We start from the raw sequence: 13168 nt of genomic DNA on the forward strand, positions 1-13168 counted from the left end.
TATCCCCCCCTGGAGCGCCCGAGCTAGAAATGATCTCTCCCCCCTCTAAACTTCAAGCCTGTCTTGTAGAAAGACGGCTTATCACATCATTAAAGGCTGGTCCCAGCCATCCCTCTCCCCCATCTGCTCTGCCTCCCCAGCTTGTGTTTCTAGCCAGGAGAGTTTCGGCAAGAGACCTCGCTTCCCCAAGGCCGAAGTGTTTTGACCGTTGCTCAGACAACAAGGCCCAAGCCCCTTTTTCTGATGCTTTTAGCTCTTTGAACTTGTGCTCTCACCAACCCCAGAGCAGCGGGAAGTGTTCTTCCGGACGGCAGAATGCAAAAATCCAGAAATGGCCCCCGTTGCCTGTGGAGAGCTCGTGTGAGATACAGGCAGGGTCAGGAATCTGGGGTGGGGGGAAAGAATGGGTGATTTCAGTTAGTGCTCAGGTAACTGGAGAGCCCTGGGGAACCAGGAACAATTGGAGGTGTTCCTGTCCTTTACCACAATACCTTCCGAAGGGATTGGCCATTTAAGTGTAAAAGGACACCATCCAAGTACAAGGAGCCACCGGGAAATTCTTCTATAGCTTGGGAGCGAGCAAAGCTTTCTTAATCCTGACTCAACACCCAGAAGCAATACAAGGGAAGATTAATACGTTGCAAGGAGTTGAAGTTTTGCGTGGCAAAAAAAGTTAAATTAGATTGAAATAAATACGGAAGTAAAATGAAAAAGACAAATGATCAACTAGTAAAAAAAAAAAAAAAATTCACAAGTTGCATCACAGAGAATGCGTTAATATTCTTAGCGTAGAAAGCGCCCCTCATGTAAGTTAAAAGCCCAACCACCGGGGAGAGAAATGTACTAAAAATATAACCAGTTTTCGGAAGAGGCAAGGCAAGTGTTTCCAAACCACACAGAAAGATGGTCAACCTCACTTAGTGAAAGAAATGCAAATTGCCCCAAGGAACTATTGTGGCTGATCGGGCTGGCCAAAATCCAAAAGTTTAACAAAATCCTCTTCTGTCCCGGCCTGAGAAAACAAATAGTCTCACACTTTGCCCATGTGAATGCGAAATGGGACTGTCCCTACGGAAGGGAGTTTGCCAATACCTAATAAAACTGCATGATCCGTTGATCCTGCAATCCCACTTCTAGGAATCTATCCTACGGATCCACTGCAAATAATACAAAAAGACGGAGGGATGTGGCTGTTGATTGCAGCTCTGTTTTCAATAACCAATAAACAAGAGTACATCCACACAGCAGAGTACTCCGTAGCCGTAAGAAGAATGAGGAAGTTTCCCCCAAAAGATTAAAAACAGAATTATCGTCTGAAAATATCACTGGCACCTGGGTGGCTCAGTCGGTTGAGCGTCCAACTTCGGCTCAGGTCATAACCTCACGGTTCGTGAGTTCGAGCCCCGCGTCGGGCTCTGCGCTGACAGCTCGGAGCCTGGAGCCTGCTTCGGATTCTGTGTCTCCCTCTCTCTCTCTGCCCCTCCCCCAGTCTCACTCTCTCTCTCTCTCTCTCTCTCTCTCAAAAATAAAATAAAACATTAAAAAAAAAATTAGAAGCAGACACTCGGAGAGGCAGTCCTGGGTCAAGTGAGACCCAGTCAGACAACGCTTGTGAGATGGGGGTGGGGTGGTGTCTAACATTCCCCCGGAAGAAGAAGGAGGTCTGCCACCCTCAATGCTGCTGGAAGATAGCCTGGGGATGAAGCTCCGTGGATAGGAGCAGACCTGAGAGGGAATGGCAGAGGCATGGGGCCCGAGCCTTGATGAAACCGTGCCTCAAGTCCACTTCCTGATTTCTCAGCCACATGAGTCAATAAATCTCCTTCGTTGCTAAGCTAGTGTGGGTTGGGTTTTGTTGCTGGAAATCAAAACCCTCCTGACTCAGGCAGACCTCCCTGCTCTCTCATCCATCCACCTCAGGCACAACCTCAGAAGCCATTGCCCTCCACGGTGTGGTTTTACCCTGGAGGTCTCTCACGGGGTCTGGCCAAGAGGCAGCCGCACCCACGCCCTCTGTCTTACGTCAACAGTGAAGAGAGTCAATCTGAAATCCAGGAACTTTTCGGAAACATCCCCCTTCCTAGATGTGGTGGAGAGTGACAGAAGGTCCTGGGAGCTGGGCTTTCGGCACTTTCGTTGTTCCTTCTCATGCCTTCGAGGCCCTCCTAGGGATAACCTGATAGACAGAATTCCCTGATTCCATTCACTTGTCTCATAAGCATTTACTAAACCCCTGTGTGGGCTGCCCCATCAGGGGTCCTGGGCAAACAGAGAGGGGTGAGGAGCCAAGGACGAGCTGGAGCGGAGGGCCGAGTGATCCGGGCAGGGGGCAGGGGGTGAGGAACGGCTAGGAGTGTGGGCCCTGAATTCAAACCGTGGGTGTTCTTGGGCAGGTTACTCTGTAGTCCCCTGCCTCAGTTTCCTCATCCGTCAATGGCATGTTTGATATATATTTAGTAGAGACTCAACAAGCATTAGCTTTTATCATTCATCAGTAATTTTTATTATGATCAGATTCTTTTTTAAGAAAAGGGACTGAGTAAACCCCACTCAGCTGGATAGCTTGGGCCCGAGGACCCCCTCCCTTGGAATGCAGGAGTTCAGGGCTGAAGGGGTGACTAGGCTGATGGGGCTTAAGGCAAACTCCAGAGACCAATTCCAACTCGTGAGATTCCTAAGAGGAAGAATGGAGGACGGGTCCCTCCCTTAGTCCCAGTCAAGTGCAGAGAACCGTATCTCAGAGAGGGAAGGACCCTTCTGGGGCAAGGATTCGACCTTTCCACAACTCCATTCAGCCACCCAGAGTTTGCTCAGAGGCGCTGTCATGGGCCAGGGGCAGGAGCAGAGGGGACAGAGAGCTTCCTGTGTCCACTGAGTCCTCAGTCGCCTCTTGGCAACGGAGGAATGATAGTGCCGTGGCACACAAGTGCCTACTGTCACTCGGGAAAGGCAGAAGGGACCCCCGTTAGAGGAGGAAGGAGACTAGCTCCCATCTTGGAAGCTTCCTGGCAGAGGCAGGGTTTGGACTGGAGTTTGGGGGAAGGGTAGGTCTGATATGTCAAAGGGGACAGCTTTGGGGAGGAGAGACTTAAGCACAGGGACGGGGGTGCAGCCCACACAGGACACAGCGCTAATGGACAGGCAGGAGGGACAACGGGAGGGGATGAGACCTCATGCGGCCCCAGCCTGCTCTGCCACCTGTCAGGCAACTGTGTCCGGCACGCAGGGGCGGCTTCTGGAAGCAATTGCCCCGAAACGTGAGTATCGCTCAGAAGGACAAGGAGAAGCCGAGGGAAGGGTCAGGGACTTGGATGGCCCCTCAACACATTTCCTCATTGGTTTGATTCCAACTCTTCGTTTCCTTCTGTCTGACTCCTGATTAGAAAGTTCCGGCATTTGGAATGTGCTCTGACCAGTTATGAGCCACGCTTTGTTAGCTGAGTGACTGAACGGGAGTGTTAGATCAGGTAGCCTCAAAGGCACATTCCTGGCTTGAAAACTCTGCCCCATGAAGGAATCTGTTGCCATTCAGATGATGTTAAAGGCAAATTGAACGGGCGGGACACCCGGGTGGCTCAGCTGAGCGTCCAACTTCGGCTCAGGTCGTATCTCGAGGTTCGTGAGTTCAAGTCCCACATCGGACTCACTGCTATCGGCACAGAGCCCATTTCAGATCCTCTGTCCCCCTCTCTCTGCTCCTCCCCTCTGTGCACGCTCTCAGAAATAACTAAAACATTTTTTTGAAAAAGGCACATGGATTGGAGAATTGATTGCAAATGACAGAAAACCTGTCTATTCCTGCATCTGGGGATACAGGCCGTTTTAATCATCGCCCATAGCAATGGCTGGAGGGAGAGAATGGTTCCCCAGAGGAGAATCCGGATCTAGTATAACCAGAAGGGGGTGGTGAATGTTGGGGAAGTAGGTGTGAATCTTGGGGAAAAAATCACCAACTCCAGAAAAAAGCAGGGCATCTGGGTTCCCCCTCCCACTGCTACCACATGCACACCCACAATGTTGAAAGAACAGCAGAACAGGTAAGCGAGTAGGAAAAAAAAAAAAACAAACAACCTAGATACTTAATTCTGACTAATTGTTCCGGAGAATTAAAAAAGGCAGGGATGTTTTTGAAAGGGGGTTCCGTACAGCCAGAACTAAAGAGGTAGGAAAGGAAAGGGCAGGCAGTCTCCCCTCCCTTGGGAAAGCTGTCCTGGGTCTGACTTAGGCAGACAGGCTTCTTCTAAGCGTCTGTCCTAGACCACAAGCTTTGTTAGAAAGTCCTCTACCGAGAAAGCTGAGGGGGCACTCAGGGCCCTGCTGGGGAGGTGGGATTGCCCCAGTTGGGAAGGGGGTCGTGTTAAGTGCCCTGATAAGTAGTCAGTTTCAGCTCCAGGTACCCAGAGGCTTTTTGGGAAGAGTTTACTTGATGCTCAGATCCTGTGTTTGGAATGAGGGGTTGTGGGCCCTTGGAGGAGGCGTTACCCACAAATCCCAACCCTGGGGCGTCTACCAGTGGCTAAGCAGAGGTCTCCGGGCCCATGGGGAGCACTGGGGGTCTGAGGAACCAGCCTCGGTCCCTATTAAAAGCATGTTCTAGAAATATCCTCAGGTCTCAAGAGTGGGTCTGGACCCAGCTGCCTTGCTCAGCGATGCCACTGAATAACCAAGGGTCCCCAGGCTTCCCGGTCATCTCCGAAGCCTGCCAGCCACAAGCATCAAGCTCAGGAGATAGAACTCAAGACCAAGCCCACAAACTGAGCCTTGCAGGATCCCCAGTGCGTCTTCTGAAGAATCGCCAGCTCCCACCAAGCAGACTCCAGCTACTAATCAAATCAAACTGCTGATGTTGAAAATCACCCATTTGCTGCTGGCGCGGTCATAGCGACTCCTTTAAAAGCGCCGACCGCCCACTTGGATGCCTCGGATTTTCAGAATTGCAGTCGAGGCCTCAGGGCCCCTGATCTGGAAAACTGCTGCACAACTAGGCTCCGGGTCTCCGGCCGGCTGTGCTACCTCAAGTGAGGCAGTCACTGAACCTCTCTGACCTGCGGTCTCCCCCTCTGCTTACAGCCTGGCTACCTGCCCTACTTCCTCCTTAGAGGCCTCGTTGGTTCCAGCCACCAGAAGGTGTCAACTCAGTTTGTGTCAACTCTCTGGCATGTTATGTTTACAGGATGATAACGACTCCAAGAATGCTCTGGTCCCATCTCCAGGAAGCACATGGCCCGTTCTCTAGTAGAGAGAACCAAACCTTTGACATGTCTATCCAGGTCCCTTGTGGCCTCCCATGGATTTCTCCAGTTGAGGACACATTCTGTGGCCACAGACGCAGACAAAGGGGACCAGTCCTCAGAGCAGGGAGCCCGTGACCTTGGCCTCACTATCCCCAGCTGGTGGTCACAGCCCCCAATGCCTCGTAGTGTCCCCAGGTCTCTCCTGCAGAATAAGCCTCATACCCCCAGACAGACTCATCTGCATGCTCTGTGAGCGAGGTAGAAAGAGGGAGAAAGGGGTGGAAAGAGCCAACCTGTGAGACAAGGGCTGGGCGGGAGGCCTGTCCCTCAACAACAGGGAACGTGAGTAGGAGCTGAAATCTGAAATGAAATCCAGCACGAGGTTGTCCGAGAATGGACATTCTCCACTCTGCAGGGGGGAGGGAGGGAAGCCTCTCAGAGGATATGTGAGCTGGCTTCTGAAGACTGGGTCGTTTTTCAGGCAGAAAGTTCAGGGCAAAGGGACCGGCTGTGCCAAGTTCTTCAGGTATGAGGGCATCGCTGCTGGGCCGCGGGGAAGGGCTGGAGAGGAGGTCCCGGAGGGGAGTGTTGGGCAGCGGGCAGGGCCTCGGGACACACAGAAGAGTCACACTTTTGTTCTTCTTTTAAAGTAGGCTTCAAGCCCAGCGCAGAGCCTAGCGTGGGGGCTTTAACTCATGACCCTGAGATCACGACCTGAGTTGAGATCAAGAGTCAGATGCCTAACCAACTGAGCCACCCAGGCACCCCCACTCTTTCCTTGTTTTTAATTCAGGTATAGTTGACCCACAATGTTATGTTCGTTTTGGGTGGAAAAGTCACACTTCTCCCCCACCCCCCAGCCCCCAGGGCAGTGGAGAACCCTTGGGGAGCCTTTCATAAAGTTGGGAGGGGCAGAAAAGAGACAAGAGGGCAAGGCCACAGGTGGGAGCACACACGGGCAGGAAACAAGGAGCCTGGGACGCCGGGAGCAGCCACAGATGACTGGGGCCTCCTCTCCCCAACCGGCATCAGAAGACACCTCCAGCTGTAGGCAAAGCGTGGACACCGTGAAAGACCGAGGACGTCACAAGTGTCGGTTTTCCCAGTGGAGGTGCTCCCAGCCCGCTCTGCCCGGCTCCTGCCAAAGCGAGCATCTCACCCTTCTCTTTCCCTCCTTCTAAGCCCACTAGCACTGCTCCCCACCTGCCACCTCTCCTACTGGTGGAGGCAGTGTGGGGGCAGGGGCGTGACTGAGCCCAGACCGGGTAACATGGGAACGCCACGGAGCTGGGTACCAGGCCATGGGGCGCAGCATGAATTGTGGCGATGAGGACACCCACAGTGGGGGAGGGGGCAGCCAGGGTAGTACGGGGGAGGGCTGGCTCCAGATACCGTAAATAAATACGGGCAATAAAGTTCAGAAAGGCCAGGTGACCTCTCCAAGGTGTCTCCAAGGGCAGATAGTCATGGGGTCTTTTAGAAGGACATCATCAAAGGCAAGATCCTTGACCTCCAAAGGCCTCCAGTCCAAAGGCAGAGGCCAGCTCTCCACTGGGCATGATGATTCTAGAAGAGATCTCCAGGGCTGCAAGCTGCTAGAAATGGAAGGGCGCCTGGGCTGTGCTGGGGTCTGGGGACACAATGTAACACGCAGCTCAAAGTCCAGTGGGAAGGTAGACAAGCAAACAACAGCCAGGGCCCGAGGGATAAGGTCCCCGGCAGAGACATGGTGTGCTGGGCTCTCCCAGCGGGAGCTCCCACAGAGGCAGGAAGGCCTGAGTTGCCTTAAACACGGGGGCCTTCCATGCTCAAACATCCTCAACATCCCAGGTCATGGCTTTTGGCCTTAACCTCTTGGAAAGGGGGGATCCGGAGCCCCTAGACTTTGAGTCTACATTGCCTCTGGGTTTTCAAGAAGTGTGTTAAGGCCAAGTTCTCCGAATCGCGGCTGCATCGTCTAGAAATGCACCGGAATCTGCCTCGGTGTCATTCTTTCCAGTTTTGAAGTTTCCGAACTCCAACTTCCTGCACACTTCGCTTTCCTGAACCTCGGGGTGAATCCCAGACACTTGAAACGTTAGCTGTTCACTTAAAACATCAACCCGGTCCCTCCCGGTCCCCACCAAGGTTTCCAGCCCCGGGATTTTTCTTCAGCGTCCTCGCCTTTGCACCAACTACCTGGGGCTCCGCTTTTTCACATACACATCACGTGATATACACATTCTAGCAACAAGTTTATCGTTGTTCTTAACGACCACGCTGTACTCCACCCTGTGTCCTGGTCTACATTTTCAGCTTGTGTTTCTGCCAGTGACCATGGCCTTGGGCAAGCCTGGCCTCCTACAGGTCTCTCACCTCTTTATTTGTAAAACATGGTGACGTGGAAACTCCCAAGTCTTTTCGCAGCCTTAACGTTGCAAGGGTCTTATGACTTTCCAGCTGTGGAGTCCTAAACTGTAACCCTAGGGTGACAGTCCCTAGAAGGGAGAGGCCTCACTGTGGGGTGGGACGACGCTGAGGAAGAAATAGGTAGGAAAAGTGATTACCACTAGCCGCCTTCCTTGGCTGGGTGATCCAGATCCCTTCGTTGTTCGTCTAGCCTGGGCAACCGGCCACACGCGAAGATGGGGGTGTTCACCCACTCACTCCTCAGAGTGAAGCTACAGCCCTCCAAGCCTCCTAGTCTTTCCCGCCCCTCGATGACAAAGCACTTTTGGAGTCAAAGCTCAAACCCTCCAGACCAGCAGAGTGCTGAGTCACGGTGGGACAGCAGTTGTCGACCACAACCCCACCCCCTGCACCCCCACCCCCCCCACCCCACCTCTTCCCCCTCCAGTTCTGGAATAAGCCAGTGTCTTCCAGAAAAAATAAAAACAAAAGCAACAACAACAACAAAAAAACTAGCCCGGCTCTTCTCTGGCTTGCCCTCCCTCCCGCCGCTCCCAGCCCCAAGAGGTGGCTGTCCCGGGAGGCCAGCCAAACACCCCGCCTCGTCCAAGTCACGAGGAGCTGGGGCTGGAGGGGCAGGGAGGCGAAATCCTGGTCAGCAAAGGTCCAGAGGGCAGGTCACAGCTTTGAAAGAATCTAGAGGCTTGGAAATGGCAGTTCTAACACTCAGGGTTCCCAGAAGGTGGGGAATGGCCCAAGCAAACACACACACACACACACACACACACACACACACACACACACACACACACTCAGCCCAGCACAAGATTTCCCTTTCATTCTTCCCAGCCAGCCTCTCCCAATGGCTTACCACAGTCAAAGCTCTCCCTCATGACTGCAACTGTGTTTTTATCTCAGCACAGAGCCAATACTCATTATTGAAACCTACTTTCTGCAATAGACCAACTTCCTTCAGGTGGGTCCAATGTCATGCTGGCTCTGTCCGCCTGGATGTCCTGGAGGCCCCGAGAGTCAGCACCCCAGGGTCCAAAAGCAAGCTTGCCTTCCCTCCAACCTGCATTTCGTCCCGCACTCACCCAGCTCCTAGGGGCTGGGGGCTCTCTTGCCCACCCCCCACTCCTTACTTCCACCCTTCGCACTACCAATCAGCCACCTCGTCCTGTCTATTCTGTCCCCCTCATATCTCACATCTTCTTGCTGTCTCCTCTGCTGAGAGCCAGGGCTGTTCCCTCCCAAACAGTACCCAGCCCTCTTGCCTGACTGTAATTCACCCTCCACATTCAATCCTGCAGCCGTCTTCTGTTTGCTCGACAGATACAGAGCACCTAGTAACAAGCATCTTGCAAAATGTTGGAAGTGCAGGATGAAGAAGGCAGAAACAACCCTGCCCTCCAGGAGCTTACAGTATCCAGCAGGAAAGATAAGCAAAAAGTGACTTAGGCGTGCATGACATATAATCATATACACAAGTATTCTATACTTTAGTTATTCGTTGTCACTACTTAACCAAGCTACAAATATCAACTCAATTTGTCATTTGTATTTTTTTTTAATATTTATTTTTCAGAGAGAGACAGAGTGCGAGTGGGGAGGGACAGAAAGAGAAGGAGACACAGAATCCGAAGCGGGCTCCACGCTCTGAGATGTCAGCATCGAGCCCAACGTGGGGCTTGAACTCAAGAACCGTGAGATCATGAACTGAGCCGAAGTCGGAAGCTTAACTGACCGAGCCACCCAGGCGCCCCTGTCATTTGTATTTTTAACTTGGTTTATGGCATCTTTTGTCTTACGGCTTGTTGTTTTATGATTCCATTGATGTGAAATTCTAGAACGTGCGAAGTTAATCAATATTGAAAAATGTCAGAAGCTGGTTGTCTTGGGGGGCACGGGGAAAACTTCTGGAAAGGGATACAAAGGAACTTCTAGGATAATGGAAATCTTCTGTATCTTGTTTCAGCTGGATTCAAGGGTCAACACTGGCCCTTAATCAAGCATGTAAGATTCTGTGCATTTTATTGTAATTAATCAAAAAAATTAAATCACTCATTTTTGCAAAGAAAAAACAGTTTTGTTGGCTTTTTATCTACTTGATTCCAGTCTGTTCCATATTCCTATAGCTATACCCACAATTTTTCTTCTAGGTATGCCTCCCTCAAAGATGTAACTACGTGTATTTTGGACTTACCAAGTTTTTGTAGGACCATACCCTCTGTTCTTTTTCCAAGTGCTCTGTACAACTGAAAGGACTTACTAGGAACAATTTTATTTTATTTTATTATTTTTTAATATTTATTTTTGAGAGAGAGACAGAGTGTAGTGGAGGAGGGGCAGAGAGAGAGGGAGACACAGAATCCAAAGCAGGCTCCAGGCTCTGAGCTGTCAGCACAGAGCCCGCGACACGGGGCTCAAACCCACGAACCCTGAGATCATGACGTGAGCCGAAGTCAGACGCTTAACCGACTGAGCCACCCAGGTGGCCCGGAACAATTTTAATTCATTTTCACAAACTCTGTGTCAGCCATGTCCTTGATTTTGGTCACTGTCCTGAGGACTCATCTTAATCAGCATTTGCTACTCAAAGTTATTTCTCCATTTTATTTTTTACTGGTTGAAAAAGACAAACAGTTCTAGCTTCAATACCACAAGTCCCAGAAATTTTGGATTCTCTCTGTTCCTCTTGCAAATAGGCCAAGTCTGTTCTAAATTCCTTCTTCCTGTAATCAAGTGCAGCTGATCACCAAGGTAGTTGTGGTAACTTTCGGGTTTGCAAACTTGTTGCAACAATTTGGAGCTCTTACAGGAATTGGGAGTGTCATTGATTTTCTCTTTGGCAGATTCTTTCTCTTCTGAAGACACTGGCCGTTTTTATTTGGCACAATCCCATCGTTGATCGTCCTCCGCATTGTCTCGTGGTGGCCAGGTGCCACTCTCCCACGTGGCTGAGTCTGTCACCTGCTCTCCGTGTCACTGGACCTCCCAGCCATCCAACTTTGCATTTTTTTTAAGTAGTCAATCTGCCAACTGCCCCTTTATGGCTTTTTACAACCTCAAAAGAACACTCCCTACTCCAGAATTTTAAAAGATAATCTCCTAGATATTCGTTTAGTAACTTCATGGGTGTTTTTGTTTTTTAAAGGCTTGGATCTTTAATCTGTCTGGAACACATTTTGAAATACAATGAGTCATTTTTTTTTTTCATATGACTCTCCATTGTTTCAACATCATTTGTTGAACCCATTCTTTCTCCCCAAATTTGAAAGGTCACTTCGGCATCTACGAAGTTCCCATAAGTACCCGAATAGGACTGTTAACACTGATATATCATATCTTCCTGAGCCGGTACCAACTGCTTAGACGACTTTATACAGTACTTTTTAAATATCAGAGAGGGCAAATCAGGCCCTGAGGGCAAACCCTCAGAACCTTTTTTGCGACAAATGCTTATCAGCTATTCTACACATGCATTCTTCCAAATTTAGGATCATTTCGTCAAGTTCCAAGATGTACCGTGGAGTTTTACAGAAATTGCATTGAATCTATAGGTTTCCATGGGGGGACAAGTGACATCTTCACAAAACTGAGGTTGGCTATCCATGGTGTTTCTTCCTTTATGCAGGTTTTCTCTTCTGGCCAGCAGCAAACATTTCTAATTCTCTTCATATACTTCCTCTTCACTTTATTCCTAGGTACTTGAAGCTTCTGTTGCCAGCGTAAGTTAAAAATACTTTTTTCTTGTAACATTTTCTAACTGCTGTTTACTGCTAATATAGGAGAGCTTTTCTATGGATTCAGTGTAAGATTTCCAAAAATAAAACTAATGTAGTATCTCCCTGCTTAGAAATCCTTTAGTGTCTTCAGATCGCCCAGGATAAAATTGAACCCCTTTTTATGGCCCACAGTCTTTCCCCACCTTGACCCGCTATCAGCCTTCCAGAATTCTCCAACATAGACTCTATTTTCCAGGCCAACGCTTTCTTAAGTTACCTTGATTAGGCCATCCATTTCCACACCTTTGCATATGCTGTTCTCCTGGCTTGGAATTCCCTTCCCCATCTCCCTCCCTCCCTCCACTCCACCTTCTTTCTAGCTTTTTCTTCAGACTTAGCTCAACTGTCACTTCCCTTGGGAAGCCTGCCCTGATCTCCTACCCCAGACACGCTAAGGCACCCCTTGTCTATGCTCTCCCAGCAGCCTTCTGCTTATTATTTTTTGTAGCTCTAGCCCCACTAAAATTTTCTTCCTGAAAGTAACATGTGCTCGTTCATTTTGAAAGGAGTGTAGCAGAGACCCAAGAAAGAGAAATCGCAGTAATTCGATCAGCAACTTCTTTTTTTTTAGTAGAGCTCCTTCCCTTTTTAAGGTTGGGGAGTTCAGTTTCCAGTCTCATGTCTGTGAGCACCCCGAAAGGGGTCTTGGATAGGTCTCCCACTTGTGTTGAAGGAACCCGGTTAAGAACAGTGAACCTCGAAGCCGGCGCACTGGGAATCTGGAAGACAGGAGCCCGGGCCTAACTCCAATTCTGCCATCCTCGAATCCACACCTACTCGTGCCTGGGGCACAGCTGCAAGCCACACCCAGTAGCCCTGCCCTTCCAGGGTTCCTTGCACCTGTCACGCAGGTCATGTCGTACATTCAGCCCCACCGGCTTCTCTCCAAGGGTAACCCCAGGAGACGTCTCCTGTAAGTGGGGCCCATAGAAGAGACCATCTCAAAACGGCCTCATGGCTTCGTCCCCAGATCCAAGTGGCTTCTCCTGTCTTTTCTTTAGAAAAGAAAATCGTCCTCTGGATTTTCTCTGAAGCCCAGGCGGCCCACCCCGCCAGGACTCCCTCAGGGAAGGCCCTGTCCAGGCCTCTCGGGGAAACAGCCCGCCCAGCCTTTGTTGTAGAAGCTGCAGGAGGAGCCATATTTGCTTTCGGCAAAAGGCGGACGGGATCGGAAGGGCGGGGGACAACCAGGGACGGGCCGAGGCCTGCATTTTGCTCCTTGCTAGACCTTGAGGAAGAGAAAGCCAGCCTTCTCCCAGCCACATCTCTGACTCACACGGCCTCCTAGGGCCCATGTTTCCAGTTTCCCAATTTGCATGACGAGGAAGTCACCTCGAGTGTGGGTAACTGCTGCCCTACCGCTCGGATTTTTAACGTGCCCTTGGCCAAGAGCCTCAGAGAGCCCGCCCAGGGCCTCAGGAATCGCCCCGACGCCCCGGGGGCCTGGGGCGCTTTCCGTCGGCTCCGGGACCCGGGACGCCCTGGGCCCCGGATTCCGAGCTGGGCTTCCTGCCCTTCCGCACGTCTTCCCCACAGTTGCACCAAAGGCGCGGCCCAGCGCAACGACGCCTCCGGCCCCACGCGCGGCGGGACACGCGCGGCGGGACACGCGCGGCCTCCCCCCGCAGCACCGCCCTCCCCCAGGGCCCCAGGGGCGGGGCCGCGCGCCCACCGGAAGAGGCGGGGCCTGTCCCGGCGGGCGGGCGGCTTGATTGGCCCGAGCGGGCCTGACGCCCGATCCCGCTATAAGTGCGGGGC

At 51.3% G+C, this 13168-nt stretch overlaps 1 long non-coding RNA gene across 1 annotated transcript; it reads left to right on the top strand.

Annotated features, from left to right (window-relative positions):
• The first annotated feature begins 8434 nt into the window (after positions 1–8434).
• LOC109246567 (uncharacterized) lies at positions 8435–9700 on the top strand. The gene is made up of 3 exons (XR_002071401.2): positions 8435–8598; positions 8936–9074; positions 9211–9700. It is a non-coding gene; the product is annotated as an uncharacterized LOC109246567 (long non-coding RNA).
• The last annotated feature ends 3468 nt before the right edge of the window (positions 9701–13168 follow it).

This window comes from Panthera pardus, unplaced genomic scaffold, assembly GCF_024362965.1.
Source record: "Panthera pardus isolate Hobbes unplaced genomic scaffold, ASM2436296v1 HiC_scaffold_12, whole genome shotgun sequence".
Lineage (NCBI taxonomy): Eukaryota > Metazoa > Chordata > Mammalia > Carnivora > Felidae > Panthera > Panthera pardus.